Source organism: Leptinotarsa decemlineata, unplaced genomic scaffold (genome assembly GCF_025532065.1).
Source record: "Leptinotarsa decemlineata unplaced genomic scaffold, Ldec_3_MD MMD2_tig00001064_RagTag_RagTag, whole genome shotgun sequence".
NCBI classification, from domain to species: Eukaryota; Metazoa; Arthropoda; class Insecta; order Coleoptera; family Chrysomelidae; genus Leptinotarsa; species Leptinotarsa decemlineata.
Window position 1 is genome coordinate 2036058 of NW_027412558.1, and position 24184 is coordinate 2060241.

The following is a 24184-nucleotide window of genomic DNA, read 5'->3' on the forward strand; positions in this document are numbered from 1 at the left end:
TCCGATTGAGATCGATATAGGTACCTCTAAAGAATATAGTTGATTTGGTCATGTCATGATCCATTCTTATGGAATGAGTCGGTTATGTAGGTTGAAAGAAAAATCACCAATCATCGCTCGTAAATATGTCTGAGGGACGTATTTCCAGTCTTTCTACGATCGTCAAAATTGTTGGACAGTGTTAGTGAAGGATCACCAAGGAAAGGAATTGAATGACAGCTTCAAGGAATGTCAAGATGGTGGTTCCAATTTTGGCAGAATTTAACAGAAAATACTGGTTTTTAGAGCCGTGGCCTACAGGTCTGACGTTTCGTCTGTTACTGCGGTTGACATTATCAAAGGCAATACGACTTTGCTTGTACTATGGAAAAATTTCACTAATTCTCTTTCAGCATCATCTTCAACAATATCTATCGATGTTTTAAAATTCCTGGAAATTAGTAGATACCTATCGTAGAAAGCTAATGCGCCTCGTAGATTCTACGAGGTCATAAACTTGATTGCTTCCTTTGTTCTCTTTTAGAGAGTGTTCTATGACTCAGTTTTGGACAACCCGAAGAGTACAAGGAGACTATTATGGTCTGCAAAACTATGGATTTAAGAGGCCTAAATATAGATTATGGACATGATCGATGCAAATTGCAAAACTGTGGTGAAAGAATTACATACGAGTAATCCTGGATTCGAAAAAACTGATGCTATCAGTGATCAAATTCCCTAATTTTATCCAAATTTACAGGAATCGCCCGTATAAAACATTTTTCTAGAACATTCTCGTGTGATGATCTTTTCTGTACAGAAGATATATTTTTTGTAACAATCTAGTTTCTCCGGAACAGCGACATTTCCCGAAAAGTTATCTGAAGAACCGTCGCCATGCTTAGTAGAAATCGACCTCGACGATTCGCGATATCTGATATCTCGTGTTTTGTTTTATCGCGCGACGTCGATTCTTTGGCTTCTCTCCAGAACATTTCGATTGCCACCAACATAAAATCCCATTTCATTCAGTAACAATGGCGTTCTATAAATTTTTGTACAGACAGAGATATGCAATGAATAAGTGAGTGCAACGTTTTACGAGAGACAAAAATAATAATCTTATGCGAGTCAAGATATTTCCAGATCATATACATTATTAATGGTTGCCGATTTATCTCACGTCCCACTACTATTTCTGTGAAATCTAACGCAGGAATTCGTTTCGGTTCGGAAATAGACCATCAGATGGAAGATGAAAAATATGATAGATTAATTATGGTGTTTTGAAAAGAGCACTCAAAGGTCATCTAAAATATATGTGAGTATTAAAATAAAAATGGTGAAAACACTTTTTTGAATATTTCGTATTTTGTTGAACGCATGGAGGTCATTCCAATATTGGAGGCGCATTAGGTTTCATCTTCTGTAATTAATAACTTACACTACTCTATTTTGGATCGATTCACAAATTGTCATTTTTGAAAGAACATTTTGCCTCTTCATCAGGTACAAATTCCAATCGAGATAATTATTCTGAAAGAATACATTTTTCATATTGCTAACTTCTCTCTTCAGTTTGATGTTCATCGAACCATTTATGAGTTGTCGATTGTCTGAGATTGATGAGATTTTGGGAAAAAATCTCATAATATTCTTTTTCAATTTAAAAATTTGATTCAAAAATTGGATGCAAGAAACTTGTGTTGTCTTCGAAAATTGTCCAATGAATATTTACCCAATATCCTAAATATTATTATATTGTTTTTATGACCATTGAATTCACAAAAGTTGATCAAATAGAATCTTGCTTTATTGACATTTGTTATAGGAGTACCTTTCAACAACATTTTAGACTTTTCAGAACCAAATTTCGTCCAGTTTTCAATTAATTTCCATTAATAAGCTGAAAAAAGATCAGTGGTAATTTTAATAGATTTTTTTTCATTCAGTTTTGATTATAATTACAATTTTCCACCAAAATTCTTTTGTATTTTTGTGAATAAATTTCTTCGTGACCGGGACGAAATATGAACCAAATGATATCCTAAAAAGCATTGATGAAGTTTACAATACTTCAACATTCTCCTAGTTTCAACATATTTTTCTATCGACGAGAGCCTGTACATCTATGACAACATTTTAGGCTTTACATGATAGTAAAGAAATATAATTTTATGCTGCAAAAACCAATTCGAAATATGAAATGACAGCATCCCAAAAATTAAAGTTGAAAGTCAACTGTCTGTCAACAAGGAAGAGTTGAAAACCTGTTCTATTCCTTAGATAATTTCGACCGACTCGGTCGACTTGATTCCACCCAGAAATACGCGGCAAAATACAAAATACGGTCAACTTTACTCACTTCGATCTGCACTTTTCAACAAATCTTCAATTCAGATTGTCAGAAGTATCTCTTTGAAATACTTCCAAAATGAGCTCTGAAGAAGAATACAATTTTGGGAAATTTAACTGACTTGAGGGATGCTGGGATGTCATTGGAAAAAAATAACGTAATATGAAGCAATATGAGTGAAAGCACCGAAATTCCTGAATAATAAAAAAATCTTTATAGATAAGGAAATTGATTTAACCACTTTCATTTGTAACTAACGTTACTGCCGTTTCGTTATAAGGACATTTTCAAACTTATAGATACATAAAAAGTGTTAAAAAACATAGAAAGTTTCAATTCTCTTCTCTTCATCTTTATAGATCAATGATTTATCCGAATATTATGCTTGACAGTCATTATTTGAAGATGTCACGTGATGTGTTTCTTATCAAGCTCCGTTTTTATTAGAAACAAAAATTTAAATAACTGAATAAAAATTCATTGATGAAATTCCAAGGACTTGTAGAAATGATGTTGACAACTTTTGTCTTGACATAAAACGTATTTTATCTCCTCTTCATTATTTTTTGCACCCTCATTATCACCAGTAAATTCCTTCTCAACCGAAAAGACATTTCCATCCACGGAAAATCCATATTACTGTCAAAACAGACCTCTATCCGAAAGAAAACGAAAATTCAGCTTTAAAAATATTAATCCACCTTGAAGGCGAGAATAAAACAAAGAGCTTTCCTAATTAAAATTTCACTGGTACCGGCGTCTAATTAGATTTTTTCGCGTCTGTATTTTTCTTCTCCCTCAATAAATCCTCGTCACAATCCGCTGTAACCGTTCCTTTCAGCGTTTCTGGCCGAAAGGCAGGTGTATCACACCGAGAAAGTTACCCTTTCAGCTGGAGGGAGGCAGTCGAGGGTTTCTGCATTCATCGAGGCCACAGCAAAATTTCTCCATCCATTCATTTTAATTAATGTTATTTTTGTTCCCTGCATCCTTGTTCCGCAGTAGGTATTCGCGTATGAAATGGAAATGAATACGAGTACATCAGGACAGCTGTTTCTTTTTTCCACAACCTCAAATGTTTGCAACCCACATTTATTTCATTCACAAAATAACATGAAAGTATACTGGACTGTAGAATATTGATGTCTTCTCCCGTGGGGTAACATCATGTGAAAATAGAATCGATATGGTTTAGAAAAAATAAATCAACAAAAATTGCAATCCACTCATTAACAAGTGACATCTACAGTGCCCTCCTAATAATTTTGAACCACCTGGAAGATTGCAATGAAATTTGAGGGGTTTGAAAAGGATAAGAGAAACCATTTTTTATGGAAAAATGACACCTGAATGATTGGGAAATTAGAACAATAACGAAAATGTCTTTTTTGAAATGTTGAATTTATGAATGAAATAGTTCAGGAAAAATATTAATATAATTCTGAGAATTGTTTATTGAAATGGATTTCAATTCATCTTCATGTTGGTTGCAAACAATTTAATAAATTATTCGCGATCGTTTACCATGCATTTGTATATTCCAAATTTACTATTACGATATTGCTGTGTGTAGGAATACGGTTTTGCATTCATCAAAATAAAATCCCCAAAAAATCAAAATGAACTTCTCATATACCAGTTTACCGAATTCAGAAGACAACATAATCGATTGAAATGACCAAGACAGACGTTAGCACATCTACAATAATGCTATAACTGACGCAAGTCTCACTAGAGACTACTTTATGTACTTAAACTATTTCTATATATAACGATGAGTAACGATGAGATTGGAACCTTTGGTGTGAAAGTTGAATAACTTTTTTCGAGATCAATTGCCCTAACACCAAACTGATATTTTTGCACTCGACACGCGTTTCGCCAACAAAGTTATTATTCTCAGGAGAAGAAAATTGATACCTAGTCCCCCCCATGCCCCCTCCCGGGTTGTGTGCCCAGGTCGCAAGCTCCCTCCTTACAGAAATGCTTCCGCAGGTTTGGACCTGGCGACCCTTTCCTTCCACCCCCGTTTCTTAAGGAAACGGTCCTCAATCCAGCTGCTGGCACTTCAGCAAGATTGATATCTAACCTCTTTTGGTTGGAAACCAGCCTTTAGGTGCTTTTATTTCCCTATCTAACTTCACGTTTTAAATTTTATTTGGCTCTTGTTTGTCGCGGTATTCCTAATTGAATTTTTGCATGGGGGCCCCCAAAACTAACGGCGGCCAGAGTTATGATAGACGGGCGTTTCCCAGTGAAGCTGAGAAATGTGATTTTGAAATTGAATCGCGGTTTTCCTGAAAGAGAATATATGGTTAGTACATTTTAAGATGCTATACTTGCCGGAGCCGGTTAGTCTTTATATACTAAAATTTGTTACCTGAAGTTGTATACCTGAAGTCCAATATAGAAGTTCTCGGTAATTAACTACCTGGAAGTTCTTAGTAATTATTCTCTTCCTAACAGAAGATTGAAAAGCGGGCTAAACGTGATGGGTCCCTTATCGCCATTCATGCTGTTTTTACATTTTGCTATTTCTAGACTCTCACATGCATCGAGTAGCCTGGTGTCATGCACATGCTTAATCAGTTTCAGATTGTTTTCACCAATTCTGTGGTCTTTGTCTAGAGCATGTTGGGCGACACTGGATTTTTCTATCCTTCCTTACATCATGTGTGCACAAGCGGGTTTTAATCGCTCGTCGGCTCTGGCCGATGTATTTGCTGTTGCAATCTTGACAACTGATTTCGTAAATCCCCGACCTTTCGGGGTTTCTAGTCTATCTTTAGGATTACCAAGAAGCTATTGCAATTTATGAGAAGTTTTATATGCAACTTTCATATTTACTTTATCGAATATCTGTTGAAGCCTTCTCGTGTATTGGGGTTCATATGGGATTACTATAAACTTGTTATTACTCTCATCTTTTTGAAAAGTCGAAGATTTTTTACGAAGTGCTTCCCTAAACTTGCATTTTTTAATTATCTTGCCAACTATATCTGGGTTAAAACCGTTTGCTTCAGCTACATACCGAATCACTCTCTTTTCATTGTCGTACTTATCTTTCTTTAAAGGAAAAGTTATTGACCTGTGTACCAGAAATTGCAGTGCCGCCATTTTATGTTGTGGACAATGATTCAAGTCATTGGGAATGTATCTGAAAGTGCCCGTGTCTTTCCTAAGGTCATAAGGAACGAACAGAACGAAATAGAATTTGACATTCACAGGTTATAACATTCACAAATGTTACAATTAAGTCCAAGTTTGTTGTTTCCAAACAAGATTGTCAATATAATATCTGGTTCAGAAATCTACTGCTGACAACCCGCCATAATTACTTCACAATCAATAGGAAGGTTATGAAATTTTCGAATCTTAACATACATCTATTACACCTGCAATCTGTATAGTATTTTATAGGGCTTTCATAAATGCTGTTTCATAATTCCAACAAAGTGAATATACGTTTTTATCTAGTTGAACTAACTTTATCAAAGTCTATTATTTTCCTGTATTGAATTATTGACTCAATTACTAATTTCACTATTTCCTGCAGAGAAGCTGTCATCTTCAAAAACTTCACTCATCTTAAGCAATCATTCGTCGCGTATTTCAACACCCTAATCATCCCCTCGAAAAAAATTTGTTTGTCACATTGCTCGCAAAATAATGTTCCCTCCTACCTGCAAACACAAATGTCATGTGTTATGTCTCGAAAACGGGAATCGAGAAACAGATGTTTGTCGTTTCGCATGCAAGAAAGCACTTTCAAAATACGGTTATGTATGTTTTCCATATGCTGACAGTATATCAGTTGTCATTCGGGACTGTGAACTTTGAAGTGGTGCGTCTCGTTTGCGAGTTGTTCTTTCCGGAAATGACGTCGAAGGAGTGGTTAACCTGCCAAAACTTTGAAATCGATTAAAGTGCCAAAGTTCCGAAAATTATTTTGCTCGATTTTGCTAGATATTTTAGTTTTTGTGTACACGAATACAAACGAATAATTCGCAATGAAATGAAAATGAAAACAAGCTTTTATTGAATCGAACCAAGCTAATGTACTGAAATAATAAAGTAATTTTTGCTGAGAATGGAGAATTAATTATAAGAAAATTAAAATATGTATGCCTACCTACTTTAATTTAGTACCACTCCTGATACTGAAAATAAAATGCTGCATTTCAAAATAATCAATTTTTGTAAGTTCTTGTACATTTTTGCAATGGAAATCGTATTTCTGGAGAAGATATACATACAACGTGGTGATCATTTTTCAAGTTTTGGTTTTTTAAAGAGCAATATTTTAAAGCAAGTTCAATGAAGTGGTTTACTTCATTTTTTTTTAAATAAGTTTTTCAAGTCATTCTAGGTTTTGAACGTTCAGTTTAACATATACTCAAGTCCTTACAAAATTTTCAACAAAGTTTCCACAACAATTTAAAAAACCATTCATTTCGATCCTAATCTACTTTTCGTGTAACGATTCGTCTTTCGGTGGTCCGACATATTTCTTGAGCCCGCCGAAAATTCTGTTACCAGATTAATTTATCACCTTTAAGTGAAACCCGAAATCGTTTTTCTTTTATACCGTGTTTAATTCTCTTTTCTACAGCCCAACAAATGGTCCCGACTCGAAAGAATATATGGTTGCAAAGGAAATTGCGGATACTCAGATTTCCCCCAGGAAAATGAAAAGGTGTTACAGGTCCGGAGTTGAATTTTTATTGTTCTCATGATAAGTAACAATTTTTTCAGACTGTAGCAATAATGTGAGCATCTTTTGTTGGATCAGAAATGAATCATTCTTGTTATCACTAAAATGATTGGATCTACGATACAAAAACAATTAAGAATGTGAAAATTTTAAAGATCACAATTTGATTGAAGTTTCACAAGTGTGTCTATTTGGAAGAGTTCAAATCATTTTTGACAATCAGTGGTCAAATCTTTTTTACATTTTTTCTGTAGTATAAATTTCAGGAAGTTGAACATGTTTGAGGAATCGACATGCTGGTTACATACAATGGTTCATATCGTGGAAGAAACAGCGAGTCATTTGAAATGTCTTTATCAATCAAATTATTGTATCTTTTTTAGATAATATATACGAAAAACCCTGGTAACATTGAAAATTGAGGTGTTTTTCTATGTGACATTCGATTTTGCAAACTTCTGTGAATGTGATTTTATGTGGACAAGTAGTTGCTACCGCTTTAGTATTTGCAGTTGTGGTGAAAATTGTTCAATAATCCAAAAAAAAAGTGTTCGAAATGGGAAAATTGAAGAGGAAAGATTCAAAATGTGTTTTTTCATTAACCTGCATTTGTTTCCATACGAATGACAACTATGACATATAATGACATTTCTACACTGGAGAAAAGAAAATGAAACAACACACTGTGGTAGTCGTTTATAAACAGTTGATCATATACATAAATTATTCAACACACAACACTACGAGGGAGATTAAAAGACACTTTGTATCTATTGAATAGTAGTAGGGACTTTCAATTTATTTTTCATTTCGTTCAGAAAAAAAATCATCAATGTTTCGACATATAAACATTTGTAATTTTCTGTAAAATTTGAGTGATTTTGATTTTTCAACATTGAGAGACATCTGATTCGCTGAATACCAGTCAAACAAGTTTTCAAAAACTGTCACATTTTTCCAATAAACTAAATTATGTTTCGTCTGGAATTTTCGCATAAAATGTGTATGATGTACATGCTTGTTACCAAGATAAACAACAAACCCTCGATATATGTTTCCTATCGAAAATCCACTTCTGACGCTTCAGTAATAGCCCGACACCGTCTTGATCTTCTCCGGCGCGCGTTTTAAAATAACCGTAGCGCCTTTCCGAACAATTAACCCGACGTTACTGCCGCACACGAACAAGTCGAAGAATCGTTCCGAAGTCATTCTTAACCGCTCCTTACTAATTGCTCACTTCATTATTCACGAGATTTGTGGACCGCCGTTTTATTTTCGGACGAAACGTTCGAGTTAAATCGTCTGCGGAACATGTAACGGGGACAAAAGAAAACGAACCCCGTGATGGATCGGCCGTTGTCATGAGCAGAGGATTTATCGAGGTCTTTCTGCATTCTTGCATGATGTATTCCTGGTGAAATACCGTTCAGAAGTAATTTGGACGATTTAAATTTCGTTTCCGGCTCTCAGGAAATATCAACAACGATTTGTACCTATTCAAATAACACGGGTTTCAGATAGCACACGAGAGTATGGGGCCATGTATGAAAATGACCAAAGAGTGTCCGTCTGTGCACAAGATTTGCCCCTTTTAGAATAGAGACACGAGAAGACGTGTCAGTATTTCATACGAAATATACAAAGTATAACGCAAGCTTAGACTTTATATTCCTAAAGAGGGAAAACAGCTAGACTGAACTAGTATGTAACTATTTGATTATTTCTCCGGTAGGCAGTATTTACAGTGGATATCAACTACTGAAATTGATATAAATAAGCATGAAAAGCGCTGTTGACATCAGTATTTGTGTACTCTATACTACGAGTAGTCTACTCTACTCTATAGACACGCTCAAAGAAGCTATTGTATAGCATAAATCCTGAAATTTGGAGTTTTTGAATTGATTTTTTTTTTAGAAATAATTTCAACATAATTACAATAAGCTCAATAGATCAAGATGCGTGCAAATCCATATGTTTTGAAAATTTTACTTCAAAACATACGCTTTCGTATTCAATAATTAAACTCAAGTCTTTGCTTGTCAAAATTTTGAAAATTATGGATTCTCCCGTGTAAACGTCTATAATTTTACTCACCAAACCACCAAACTTTAATGGAGTCACATAGTAGTCCGAACTAACAACTATTTTATTCATTTGCAAGAGAAATCTGAACTAGATGACTAATTTGTTTCGAAAAAATAAATTGTTCAACACAGAATATTTTGTAACAATTAGATAATTACTTAAATGCTATATGTTTACGATTAGATGAATTAACATTTCTGTTTAACTATCCTGTGATGGTTAACAGTTTTTAAGTTCGAAAGAAATATCATATTACTGTCAACTCTGAAGAAATGCAATAGTTGACGATATAAACTCTGTATCTGTAGAGTAGGGAGGGTGAGTATAAGCCCACAGCACTTAGGCAACATTTGACCCATTGTACATCCTCCCGAGGAGTTGTCCTCCTAAGTCATCGTCCATCCTGTCCTTTCCAGGAAGGTGGACAGTTCACTAGGAGACATCTCCTTCACATCGGCAGGTGTAGGCCAAGACTCGCCGAACACACACACTCACTTATTGACGATTACTCCGGACACTCATGCCTGACAGTTTCATTTTCCTGTTCACATATCCTGCATAGAGGTGTGTCCACGGTGTTTCCTTAGTTGACAGTGGCCAGTCAGAAATCCTACTGTTAAGCGTAGATTTTTCCTGGTCATCGCCAGATATTTCTTCAGCGCCAGCTTCTCAGGGTCGCCCAGGGTGATCCTGGCAAAATTGCATCCTTTGGTTCCATCCCATCTCTTTAGGGATTGAGCATGGGTGTAACATTTGGCTAGTTCCGCAATTGTCGAAGTCATCAGGACGTAGGTGCCACTAGGTCCTAAAATTCTTAGTCCAACTGCTTCCTTGGCTAAAGAGTCGGCAATGCGATTACCTTTACACCGGTCGTGCTTTTTAACCCACCTCAGGATAATGTTATCATCTACCGAGGCTTTGGCTAAATCTTGGAGGCACTCTAGCTCTAACCCTGAGGTAACACGTTGTCTTTTCAAGGCTAATAGGGCTTGTCTGCTGTCAGTGCAGATCGTTATGTTTTTGCCAGAAATTCATTTCCTGGTTATTTCTTTTGTGGCGATTGAGATACCAGTCAGTTTTGTTTTGACCATGCTGGCATTTTTTTCCTTTCTCCACTACTTAATCCTTAGGCTTAGTGATCTGGAGTACACTCCACATCCTGAGCCTTCTTTGGTTTTTGAGCCGTCTGTATATATACGTATTGCCTTTGTAGCATCTGACTCTGTGTTCTATTTTATTTGTATTTTGTAGGGTTTATTAAACACAAGCCTGGATTCAGTTGCATCACTGGTTGCCTACAGCAGAGGTTGCGCAGTAAGCGCTTCTCGCCTAAATTGACCCATTCCTACTTCAAGGTTTAAACCAGCCATGCGAAATCGTAACATGACCATTAACGCAATCTCCTTAACGTACAGGTCCAGAGGGGTGAGACCCGTAATTAATTCCATTGCCGCGGTTGGTGTTGTTCTCATGGCTCCTGTGATGTTTAAACAAGCCAGTCGCTGTATTTGAAATAATTTTTGGATAGCCGTTGCTTGTAGAACTTTCGTTCCCCATGCAATGGCTCCATAGGTTAACATAGGTCTTATTATCGCAGTGTAGATCCAGGTGACCACACGGGGTGAAAGACCCCATGCGCGTCCCACTCTCCTCCGACATTGCCCATAAACCACATATACTCTTTTTGCTCTACTAATCTATCTAATTTGACATATACAAATTTTATCTGTTCGAGAAATGATTCACTAGTAAAAGGTATATTTTGAATTCTTTATAGCAATTACCTTATTATCCTTGAGCCAACGAATCTATGTATGATGCTTGGAACAGTATTTAACCTAAACGACAGTAGATAGACATTGGTCACACCAAAATAGTAATTGTAAAAAACCAGTGCATATTGTCCTTCTTCATATTTTTTTTCAAATTGTAACTAGGTCTTTTGCAGGTTCACATCGTTAATCACATCTTTCAGTATGTTAATTCCTTCAACGACTTTCTCATCATGCGCGTTAGGTTAACAAGAGTCGTGAAAATCATCATTCGTTGACCTGTTCGAGGCACTTTTGACAGAGGGTGTGTCCTCTGAAGTTGATAAAAATGCAGATGGGCGTTTCTGGCTCTGCACTAAATAACGGTAATAAATATTTGCAGAGCATTAAATAAGGGACACAGCTGTCATATAAAACATTCCGAACTTTCAAATTCCACGTTATCAACAACGCTGCCGCCATAACCACAACAATAAACTTATAATAGCATATTAGAAAACACGCGACACGGGAAGAACCCATAAAATACGGGGTCGCATTTTTCTATACAAATTCAGTGTCGGCATTTTCTCCGTTATTATTTATGGTAGCGTTTGGAAATATTTTTTCTCGAATAAAGCTCACGCATCAGATTTGATCGAACTCTATTACGATAAACGCAACTTTTTTGTAATATCATGAGCTTCTCTTACCGACGGTAAGAGAAGCTCTGAAATATTTATTATATTCTGTAGAAGAACTTAAACTGAATTGACGTTTACTAATTGTTCAGAAAACAGTTCAAGCCGTACACTAGAAATTTCTGGAAGCCCGTTCTCAGTCCCCTTCGCTTCATGAAATCTCCACCGATTTATTAGCAGTGAAATTTCTCGCGATAGTCACTCAAAGCGATATTAATTACCCTAATTATAGTATACACTTCCTAATAAGTAGACAAACTTTGATGTCTTACAGTAACCTGAAACCTAATGGGGCGTCGTTAAAAAGGGCTTCCATTTCGATAGGCCAGTTGTTGCAGTTCTTGCTTGTTATAGAAAACTCACATTATCAAAAGAAAAATAGATCAAAATCACTGTTTTGGTGGTTTAATACTAGTCGGGAATTCATTTAATAAGCCTTGATTTGTTTGCATCCTTGTTTTCGTCTGCATTCGAAAAATGTTTCTTTGAGAAATCAAAAGTGAAAACTATCGAGGAGAGATGCATATGTATAAGGAAATAAATATTTTGAAATAAACTTCGAAATATTCATCCCTCCCTACTACCTACACAGTAAGGCGTGGTAAACGTCTGTCGAATGTCTGTCGGATATAATTCAATATCCAGCGTGGTATCAGTCGGGATGTAGTTGTTTTTCGACAGACGATTACCACACCCTACTGTGTAAGTAGTTGAGAAATTTTATTTCGTTAATTTTTCTTTGAGCTGATTTCTCTTCTTCACAATTCATTTATAGTTTGCTTGATTTAAGTTGAAAATCAAGCAAACTATAAATGTGGATATTGTAATATGAATTGAAAATCGTTACATGCACGTTTCCATTAAAGATATCCACTGTTCAATAGAATCTGTGATATAATTATTGATTATTACTATGTATACTTTTAATGTCTTATATATTTTATTACATCCTTCTTCGTTACATTTTTATTGCACTTAACTAACCTGCTAGAGTCGAAGATAACTGATTTTGACTTCATTAAATTTGTTCTCATCATCATAGGATAAAGTTAGTCACCCTCAAACGTGATTTGTCACACAAACTCGTAGGGTATGTTGCAGGTTTAGATATATGGATTGGGGTAGCTTACAGCAGAGGGTGGTTGAGAAAAGGCGGGTAGGACTAATTGCCATAAATTCATTTTCCACAGAAATATATGGTATTCTAGTATACTAAATGAATCTAAAGAGAAGAAAAGAAAAATAAATTTTCAAGTTATCAGTTTCAGTTCAATGAATTCTTTAGAAAATATACAATTTCTACCTTCACCGAAAGGATTGGCCTAATTCAAACGAAACGATCTGCAAAAGACACACTCCAAATACTAACAGGAGGACAAATAAAACGTTTCTAATTACCGAACTAATAATACGGATATTTTGCCCAAGAAGCCTTAAGCAAACGGGAAATGAAAACGGAAAATCATGGTCGATCCAACTCGTTTGTGGGATACATCGAGGACTACTCTTATCTGAATTGGAACAGTTCGAAAGGATATTTTTTGTAGTAAGTCATATATATGTCATTTCACTTGGAAGGAAGAAATGTAGTTATTTATATTCCAAAAATAGCCAATCGATTTAAGATATATCTTGAATAACAATTTGAAAAAATCTCTGACAGTGTAAAATCGTGTGACACTGTATATATATATTACATTTTGCCAACGATTAGGAGAACTATCATCGTATCACCCAATTTCTGCTAGTCGTTTTCCCGAATATGGGAACCTTAAGCGAGAAAATCCATCTAGCTGCTAGTTTCGTATACCGAAAATTCCGCAATTGTTTCTTCCTTACCCAGTATAATCAGAGAAATTCCTGCCTAAGCAATCATAAAGTTAAATTATAAACACCGGCATAGACCAGATAAGCCAACTAGGATTGAGACTAGTCTCGATTTCCAGCTTTTCGAGGCGAGAATGTAGCGCATAGTTCCCATTAAACAAGGGATAAGATTCAATTTGGAGGTAAGATGCGGCCGTAGTTAGGAAAAATAATAACAGTGAAACTATCACTGGTATTTAGCGGTACGACGAGGTGCCGCATGGAAAGGATAAACTGTTTATGGACGTTGGAAATAAAGTTTTTTCTTGTTCAATGGCGACTCGTTCTAGCGTTTAGATATTCAAATAATTGGCGAAGGTTTTGGTTCGCTACTAGTAAACGGCAAGGAGCTACCTTTGGCTCTATCATAATCAGGCAAATGTGGATTTATTACTGATGAAATTGTGTTTTTATCGTCCCACATGAACAAACTCGAAGTACAATGTAGGATTTAATGGGGTCTTATCGTTCAACGTACGATTCCTTGCACCAATGTTTTTTTATTATTGCACATACAATATCATTAACATTGGCAAGTTAATGGCATTTTTACACAAGTAAAAATGAAGGTAACATAAAACGTATTTATTTTGTTTGAAATATTTTTTTTATGAAAAGCCTCGTGGAAAATTATATATCAATTGTAAACGCATATAAAATTTCCTATACTTGTGAAAGAGGAACTCATATACTAGCGAGAAAATAATTACTGCTTCGAATTTTTCAGTACTTCAAAAATATATATTTGATCCACAGAGATTGATCAGCATTCAAGCATGCTTCCAAAGGATCATTTCAGCTCACTAGATAAGCCACTAGTGAATCACATTTTTTGTGTACCAGAATGGCATTATGAAAATCTTCGACTCAAAAAAAATATTAACACCCAACTATGAACAATGTCAAAACAGGGAAAATGTATTGTTTACAACTAATAAAATAGGCTTGGAATCAGACGTGTAAAAAAACATCAAACATGTACCAACTAGACTTTTTGAAGCTCGCACATGAGGCCTCTTCTATTGTTACCTTTTATTGATTTATTAGAAGACTCTCAACTGTTCTGGGTTTTTTTATGTGTTTTCTTTCAATACAACTTATGAGGTTGGTGGTTTTTCCGAAGTAAATATATTTTCATTCATTTCTTTAGAAAAGTTTGCGAACTGTTCTTCAATTTTCTTGTAAATTCATTATATATATATATATATATATATATATATATATATATATATATATATATATATATATATATATATACATCGGAAAAGTCTAGGGATATTTTTATAACATACTAAATATCATAAAAATAAATGCATGAGGTCATTTAATTTCGATTAAATTGGTACACTCGACCACCCTGTAGATTTCTATGGGTTGAACAAAGCCTGCAAAAACGGTAACTAATCTTTTATCAAGTTTTTTACAAACTGTAGGTTTTCGGCTAAAATGAATAAACTGAAAGTGTCGAGTTGGTGAATTTTATGCAGTTCTTGCTCAGTAATTAAACTGGAAATATTGTGCTTTAACATGGAACGCCATCACTTACCATTGGCTGAGATGAATAGAGCTGTAGGGCTTCTTCAATGTGGCATGCGACAAAATGATGTAGCTCTTCGTTTGGGGGTCTCCCAAAGTGTTATCAGTCGATTGTGGCGGCGTTTCCGTGAAACTGGCAGTCCAGCCGAACAACATCCAGGGCGAGGACGCGCTACAACTGCAGTTCAAGACCGATTTTTGGTCTTAACCGCAAGAAGACAACCGACAATCACAGCACCTGAGTTGGTTAACGTGTTGCAGCAGACGTACCAGGTAACCATTGGTCGTGATACTGTCAGAAATCGACTTCATGAAGCAGATCTCCACAACAGAAGGCCAGTTAGATGTCCACCTTTGTCAAGAGGCAATCGCGGTAGAAGATTAGAGTGGTGTCAAGAACATCAAAACTGGGATGCAAATGATTGGGCCACAGTTTTGTTTACAGACGAATTCAGATTTGGATTTCATCCAGATTCTCGTCGAGTAAGACTGTGGAGACGACCTGGAAATAATGAACGTTTGAGACACGTCCAGGAAGTCCACACATACAGAGGTGGTACAGTAATGATATGGTGCGAAATCATGATCGGCGGCAGAACCGATCTCGTTTTTCCAAATCGCTCCCTCACAGCTCGACAGTACCTCGACACCATTCTTCTACCTATCGTCCGTCCGTTTGCTGGTGCTGTTGGTGAAAATTTCCACCTAATGCGTCTAGTGACTGACTGGCTCACCAACGATGGAGTTGATGTATTGCCATGGCCAGCACAATCACCGGACCTGAATCTCATCGAGCATTTGTGGGACATGCTTCGACGAAGAATTACTCCGCATACGGGGAACATTCACACAACGTTTCAATTGAGAGAGCTTTTAATCGCTGAATGGGCAAATGTACCTCAACAAGACATTGACAATCTCATTTTGTCGATGCACGATAGATGTAGGGCCGTAATAAACCAGCGTGGAGGCCATACTTTGTACTGATTCCAATTTTTTTTGAATTATGATTTTTTTTCGGGGTGCCAAAGAAGAGCCATATTTTTTTTAGTTTTGCTTATATGCGCACTCAGTATTTTTGACCATTTAATAAATTTTGTTGTAAGTTACATTCGTTTAATAATCACCCGTCATTTTTTTTCCCTAAAGCGATCTAAAAAAAAATTATTGCCATTTTTAAAAATATCCCTAGACTTTTCCGATGTGGGTATATATATCCAATCTAATATAATTATCAAATTATATATATATATATATATATATATATATATATATATATATATATATTTTCTTTTTTGAAAATAAAAAGTGAAATACTAACCAAACTGCCTTCATACCCTGCCAGCATCAAATTTCAATTGTTTCGCATAAACCAATTCAAGTTTTCAATAATCCCACACAAAGCCTCAACACCCATTATACCATTCGAAACTCCTGTTTACAAGCTATAGCAATATTGATACGGCCAAAACCCCAGTCGAAATAATTAATGTCGAATTTAATATATAAAACGGTCATTGTTTCGATTTTTATCGTAATATCGCCAGTTGTTTCGGTCCAATAAATAATTGGGAATTACAACCTTTTGTCGAAAATTCGCATGCAAACGGTTAATGTTGTTATGTTTGAACAGCACAGACACCATTGACGCTTTTTGGCTTTTCAGCAGTTGGTTTGGTTTGATTTTTCACACGTCATAGGCGTGCCCCACGCAAAATTTCCAAAAGAGCTTAGAAAATATTGAAACAGTCTTGTAATCAATGTTACAGTAGCAGTGAATACATTTTTCAAAGGAAAGTAAAGTCGTTGAATAATCAAGACTTCTTCATATACTGCCTTCTGGTGCATTCACCATTCTGCTAAAATATGATGTTTATTGAAAACCTCGCAATGAAATGTTATTTGAACTAATTATTGATTTTCATCTAGTATCGGTCAATTCCATCACATATGATATTGTTGTTAGCCGTTTTTGTGGCGCAGTAAGTAGGATTGATTTTTGTGAGTTTAATAAGTCGAGTAATCACCTAGTCCAGTAGTGCTCTAAAAAGAATGATTTTACAGCAGAGTTCAATGAAAAATATTGTCATTTATCTGATGATCATTGGTGGTTTATACTAATAATTATAATTATAGCGCAAGATGTCAAATTGACGGATGACAAAATAAAATGAACTGAATTCCTACCTTACAATTCCGTTAGCCAGCGAAAAGTACAGCTAGTGTAGCTGATGATTATTCCATGTTCCTAAATATCCAGGATTTCAGTAAACTTCAACATCTTGAAAGAGTTCGAGTTGATTCGAAATAATATCTGAAAATAACAAAATCGAAAGATTGAGCAATTATTAAAATAAAGAGTTAGTCTTTCTGTTTGTTTCCTAACATTGGGAGCTTACACATCATTGCGCTCAAAAATATGAAAATTGGATTTAATAATATATTTCCAAATTTTCTGAAGAAAACCTTGATATTTGCAAGTGAACCATCAAATTTTTAATCAATATTGGTATGAGGTGATTTCTCAAAAGCATTTCATTGCAATAATCATCAGATGTTGCAAACAAAATTTCATTTATATGGCTTATAGTTGAAGCAGAACTCATTCCATGCCTACTTCAAGGCTACGAGATGTTCAATTTTTTACCTGGATATAAAAAATCGACAATTTTAAAAAGTATGTGTGTATACCCTATATTGAATGTTTTATTATATCCTACTCAATTTCGACTGGTTTTAATAATTTGCCATCTATTTCTGTTCCTTTACCTGAAATGTCTTGTTTTCATACTATAATTATAAGTTTATTTGTGCATTCTCTATATTAATCTATTAGGAATTTCTATTATTTTCATTAGTATGGGTACTTTGTCGATAATAATACTGTCTTCATGGCAATAATGTACAAGTATTTCTACAAATAACACCATTATCTACCCAATTATTTCAGTAAACTAAATCCCACCAATTTTGAGATCAAGTCGCATACACCCACTCTTATTTCGAACATAAAACAAAAAACTACCCCTGGATAACGATATCGAATAACTCAACCAATCGGCTTACGACTCCCTGTCAATTCGATACCGTCGCGGCTCATCTGTCGTTCGTAAGCCACTGTCGCGTAGAGGGGAGGGGGGGCAAACATGCACCAGCACTCATAAAAGGGATAATACGAGCAATAAAGATATAGCAATTATCCGCCGATTAAAAACGTCAATAAATCTCACGAATCCGCAACGATGTATCGTTTGATTAAATTCGCCTTCTGTTGCCCAATTAAATTGACATTCGACCGCAGAATGTGCGAAACTTCCACGCGACAAAAACACAACTAATCGTTAATCGATCGGAGAGCAATGTGGTGGACGTTTCCACGTGGAGGAGTTTCAGCGAAAAGGATACTTCAATTTAGCGACAACAATGAGTCTGGTTAGGTTTTTTGTATCATCAGCACAGACGGTTCTTAAGATCGACTGAATTATTTCAATTGTTTCATAGTATTCAACGGTGGACAGTATTCTAATAAGAAATAAATGATGGATGATATCAAATTACCGTTGTATCATTAAAATATTTTTAATAGTCGGCAAGAAGATCTTGGAATTCAATCAAACTCACAAATAAGTAACATCCAGTATATCTGGTTTACTTTTTGGAATCCAAACTGTCACGTTCTTCTCTTTTTGAAAATTTTGGAGTTATATAGGAGGCTGTTTCCTTTTGCACTAATTTCCAAACCTTCGTGTACATACCGTGTGTCTCACTTCTCATGGAAACACACCTGTATCTTCCGTAATATTCGAGGTAGAACGATGAATCTCGCAGGACTGATGGAAATGCTCAAAATGCACCTACCACCTGAATGGGGTTGGCCAATGTGATATACACTGTCCGCTACTCGCGATGGAACACCCCATTTTTACGGTGAAACATATTAGGGTGCAAAATAGGCTCAAAATTCCTTCAAATTCGTGATCAGGACTACCAACTTACTACGATTACCTGAAAAAATTTCAGTCCTGAAAAATCTGAATTTGTCTCACTTCTTATGGAAACACCCCCGTATCTTACGTAATAATTGAAGTAGATTTTTTTTTGTTTTGACATCAAAACATGAACGAAATTTTTTAAGAGAAACTCGCCTTTTGTTTTCACATAAATATTTATTTTTTATTTTGTTGTCAGGAAAGTTATTCCTTCTCAATAAGAGAGAAAATGGTAATTTTGTAAGAGGAACGGAAACATGTAATCAAAGGGGTTTTAGGATGGTTAATGTTAGTTCATATTCTCATTTTCCCATTATTTAAAAAAAGCAAGGGTATTTTGTGGCGAAAAATGTTATGCAGTTCAAAATTCTTTCGAAGTACTACTTTCAAAATCACATTTCCAATTAAAAAACAAAACAACCAATTTTCAGAAAAAAAGTGTATTCGTAGTGAATTTGCTGCAGTCAGAGAGTTTATTTATTAATATTTCACTGATACTGTTCATAAAATAATGAAAGCAAATCACAGTGAACTTCCTTCAATCAGTTCCATTCATTTTTCGCAAAATCGCGTTCCAAATAGAAACACCAAAGTCAATTTTTCAACCAACTCCCCTGCACAAACTCACCTTTAGATTTCATTTATTATCCATTATTCAAATAGAAATAAGCCTATTCCTTGTCTATACCTTTCACGTTGTCAATCCTGTCGCTACACAACCCTATCGATTCCGCATTATGTAAATAAGCCCGAATGACTAATTACAGCGTGAATCATCACAGTGTTTTTCGTGTCGGTTCATTCATCAATCGAGACGGTCGTGTGCACGCAAACACCTCGCTAATTTATTAAACAAACTTCCATGACTACATATTGGATATTAGCAAAGTCCCGCTCGTTCATAACTCAAAGAAATCGGCACCCTCTCTTTCTATACTTGATGTATTATTTGTTACTGTCAAAGATGGGAAACGCCTCGAGGGAATTCGGCGTATTTAATGTTTCTTTGTCTGTTTTAACGCAGGAACTCTCCTAACTTTCAGCCTGGATAATTGATTAGGCTCACACTCTGCGGATGGAATCGATAAGTACCTCGATAGATATGTTTCGGTAGATCAAATATTTATCAACATCGAAGTCAACAGTAGATGATCATAGACGACGAAAGTACTGCTGAATAGTGGAAAGAGTCTCCAAAACTTTCTGAAGATTCGATCCATTTGTAGAACAGGAACAAGATTCAGTGTCACTATTTTTATTCAGGTTTGAAGGTCGTCGATTTTTTTAATTTCTTCCTGACGTTTGCTAGCTGCGAGTGACCAGCTTCTTCAGAGGTTCAAACATCTTGAATTCATATACTGATTACATCAGGGATTCATTAACATCTAGAACAAGCTGACCAGAAAGACTTTTTTTGGTATTTTCTGGTCTTTTCATTAAATAATAATGCTTTCAATTGAAAAACGACCACGTATGTAAAATTTCTTGGTCATGAGTTATGTTACCAGCGATAATTTTTTATATATTCGTCATATTTTTACGTTTCATTTTTGTGGGAGATGTATTATATTTGTAAAAAAGACCGTACTTCAAGTGGACTGCAACGAATCGTTCTTCTCTTCTTGATAGTCTTCCTTAACTATTTTTTCCACTATCAAATGCCAAACACCAAGTTTAAACTAGTAAACTTTCCAAATCGAATTCCCGAATGCGATAAAACGAATTTCGAATGCATAGAAATTGTCAATTTTCCTTCAGCGATGGTTCATTAATAGGATCCACCTGTCTGCGTAGATAGCAAGACGTAAGGGAATTGACTTTCTAACTAGGTAATAATTTGATTTAATACGGCAATATTCCTGTGGAATACTAGTTCGTACACACGTGGGAATTTTCCCGACTGATTTTGATAACGGAACAAACTACAGCTGGCCGTAGATTCCGAAACAATCTCAAGATCTACACGAATGTGATACATCTGTAGATATATAAAAAATTAAAATCTCATAGCTCATAACTTTGCTGAACAACAAGCATTGTTTAAAGCCGAGAATTCTCAGAGGTATCGGGATGATTGAAATTAAATTATTAGCTCAATCATTGAATGTAAAATACGGCGTGTACTGTATAATTTTGCCAAGCGACACCGATTTGTACGAAAAGTTGGATTCAGATAATTTATCCTGTGTATCGGAGGTTGCTTTAATCCTGGGAATGGATGTCACTTTATTTATCTACTTTCTAAATGATGTAGACGTTTCACCGGTTTTTGAAGTGCTTAATTTAAAAAAGAAAATCAAAATAACTGTGATAGTAACTCATGCTTTACTACTTTGAACGAGTCGACTCTGATTTTGTTATTGTCGAACAATTGGCAAACGTTCAAAAGAGAAGAGGCCTTGAAAGAACCCCTCTTGCACGAGAAAGAGAGAGAGAGATTGTGTAGATCGCGACCTATATCCTAGGCTTTCAAAACTATGGATCGCAGAAATTCGACTCCATTCTCCATCTCATCTGTCGCATCGGCAATCCGCATTTCCCTCAGATTACCGAACGAACGGGCAAAAAGTGTGTTTGTATACAATTTGGAAAATTGGGACATATTTGTCTCGGCCTCGTAATCTATTTGCGGATCTGAATCGCTGCCGGTTAGTGGTCGGGCAAAGAAAACCTATTATCGTGAAACGTCACTTTATTTTCTGCTTTGAAATTTTCATGAAAAGAAAAAGGCAGTAACATTCTGAATTAGTTTAATAATTGGCGAAACTATGTGTGTGTTTTATCGCCTTAAACGTTGCCAAGGTTATCATCCATCCTCTCTTTGCCTTGAAAAATCGGGATTAAACATAAATCTTATAAAATTTACACAGAAAACCTTTGGTGTTGGTAATACTTTCAATTCTCTCTATTCAATTATTTATATAAATTCATTCACGAACCACTAGTTTTAAAACCGACTGTATAGGCTAGCATTGGTCAATTTTCCAATCGAATACATTGCACTGACTGAACCGTCCAAGTCAATTCTATTCATAAGAGAAGAATACTGTTTATTATCGATTTGCTTGAGAATTTGACTCCAAATAGATGAAATATTGATACGGTACCGATCAATATCTGTCCAAATCTAATAAAATAACAGGTTTGTGAGAAAAAAATACACGAATCATTTTTATCGTTGTTAAAATCAAACAACTGATCTTTAAAAAGTTTTTGATAGGGTTTACCGTAGTAAAAAAACTAGCTTGTCATTTGCGACATTTCATAATGCTTCTATGAATTTAAATTTGAAATACGTAATTTATATATAACTAATCTCATTTGAAATTGAATTATACTAGTTCTTTACTTTTTCGTTTTGTTTCAGGTGAGTGAATCCGACTGCCGATCAAAAATCCATCCAAGAAGAACGGTAAAGTTTTCAAATTTCCATGTCACATGTAAATACTTATTATTCAGCATGTTACTAATGATTGTTTGTCTATTTTCTGAATGGACTGATGCTTTCAATGTTAATAAATTTCTAGTCATGAAACACAAGATTCTTATTTGAAATTTTTGTGAGGTACCATTAAAGAATTGAGGGGATACCAATGTATTTTTTTTGTGCTGAATGAAATTGTTTGTCATTTTACTTTTGAAAAAAGATACTTACATTTTTAATAACTCATACTTCGTCAAAAATCAAATCATTTCCCCCTTCAAATGTATTTTTGCCTTTTCCAGGACTAACAAATCGAAATAAAATATTCATGTGAAAATAACAAATGCAATTCATACTCATCAATAGTAATTGTAAGCATTTGTTCAATACGTTTCTCAATTCGACTTTAAGTGGTATTAAAATTACGAAACTGTACCAAAAACAACAATTGTTGTTCCAAAGTGTGATAACCTCAACGTATGCACCTCAATGTAGCATACATTACATTTCTATTAATCAATAATGTTACCATTACTTTGAAACTAATGATACGTTACCTCTACATTTAACCCGCATCTTTTTCTTTAACAATGCATTTATGATACTTGTACCGTATTCCATTTCAATATACAATTCTAGTCTGGATATGCGGCTTGAAACATTACACGAAATAACTTCACACATGCGGGTCGGTTCGAATGAAAATTTTGTAATGCCGTTTCCTATCGGTGAAAGCAAGACGTTGTTATTCCAGATCACCTAAAGGCATTTTATCACTTCGCATTAGACATAAAACTTCCAAAGATATTGTATCAAAACTCAAGTTCGGATTCCCTCTTCAACGTGTTGTAACATTTTTAGCAAAGCAATGGATCAGTAAGAATCAAAACATTATCTTTTTTCTATCGGTCAACTAAACTGATCCATGATAGTTGTCGTTAGCACCCAATGTTTTAAGGAATGTTTAAGTAGACTTTTGCCAGAAGTCCTTCAATTATTCACCAGTGTTTTTAATATCAGACATGTTTTACCGTGAATGCAACTCGCTGCACGAACAAAATATGTTTTTCAATAAGCTTAGGTACCTTATGCCGTAGTATCAAAGCGTAAATAATAGTTTTTATCCCCACATATCTATATATAGGAGAAGTCAGTACAAATATGTGTCTCGGTTCTTATGTTCATGTTTGGTCATTATATTCGAATAAATATTTTCAAGCCATTCCTTTATTGCCATAAAAAGTGACTGGCTTCTGAAAAGACTGCAAATATTAAAGTGATTCCTGTAAACCGATTTCTTGAAAAAATGTATTTATCCGATTACTTCGATAATCATGTCAAGATATCGTACTTTATGAACCTCTAGGAACTAAGAATTCATTGGTTTTCGTTTTTCATTCCCCTTTTTTATAAAAAAAAATCATTTACAATTAGGGTTGACCTTAATGGCATCTCTTCAATGAAGAATTCATATATTTTTCTCTTTTTATACACACTCATGCCGGAAAATGTTTTAGACGCAACTTCCAGCAGCCCTATGGTCAGATCTGATTCACACCCACCCACCCACAACAAAACAATTTCCCCTACGTTTTCATCACAAAATATACACATACGCGTTCAACGCGTATATTATGCTTTCAGAAATCAGGACTATTCCTAACAGAATAGCTGATTTTGATTGATATTGTTCACGTACAGTTCGACATAATGTATATTGTATTGTGGAGCCTTCAATTTTGAAACCCTCTCTTGACGTAAATCATGCATGGTCGAG

At 35.2% G+C, this 24184-nt stretch overlaps 1 protein-coding gene and 2 long non-coding RNA genes across 7 annotated transcripts in view; 2 read left to right on the forward strand and 1 right to left on the reverse strand.

The window, feature by feature from the left end:
- The window catches only part of LOC111510052 (uncharacterized), a 344477-nt gene that overhangs the window by 149563 nt on the left and 170730 nt on the right, over window positions 1-24184 (forward strand). The gene's annotated exons all lie outside the window — the stretch shown is intronic.
- Window positions 1-24184, reverse strand: part of LOC141482384 (uncharacterized) — a 223051-nt gene that overhangs the window by 49475 nt on the left and 149392 nt on the right. For both annotated transcript variants that reach the window (XR_012465495.1, XR_012465496.1), the window contains exon 4: window positions 17182-17308. This is a non-coding gene — a long non-coding RNA (uncharacterized lncRNA). The remainder of the gene's footprint in view (window positions 1-17181; window positions 17309-24184) is intronic.
- Window positions 624-22573, forward strand: LOC141482385 (uncharacterized). The gene is made up of 2 exons (XR_012465497.1): window positions 624-1300; window positions 22351-22573. It is a non-coding gene; the product is annotated as an uncharacterized lncRNA (long non-coding RNA).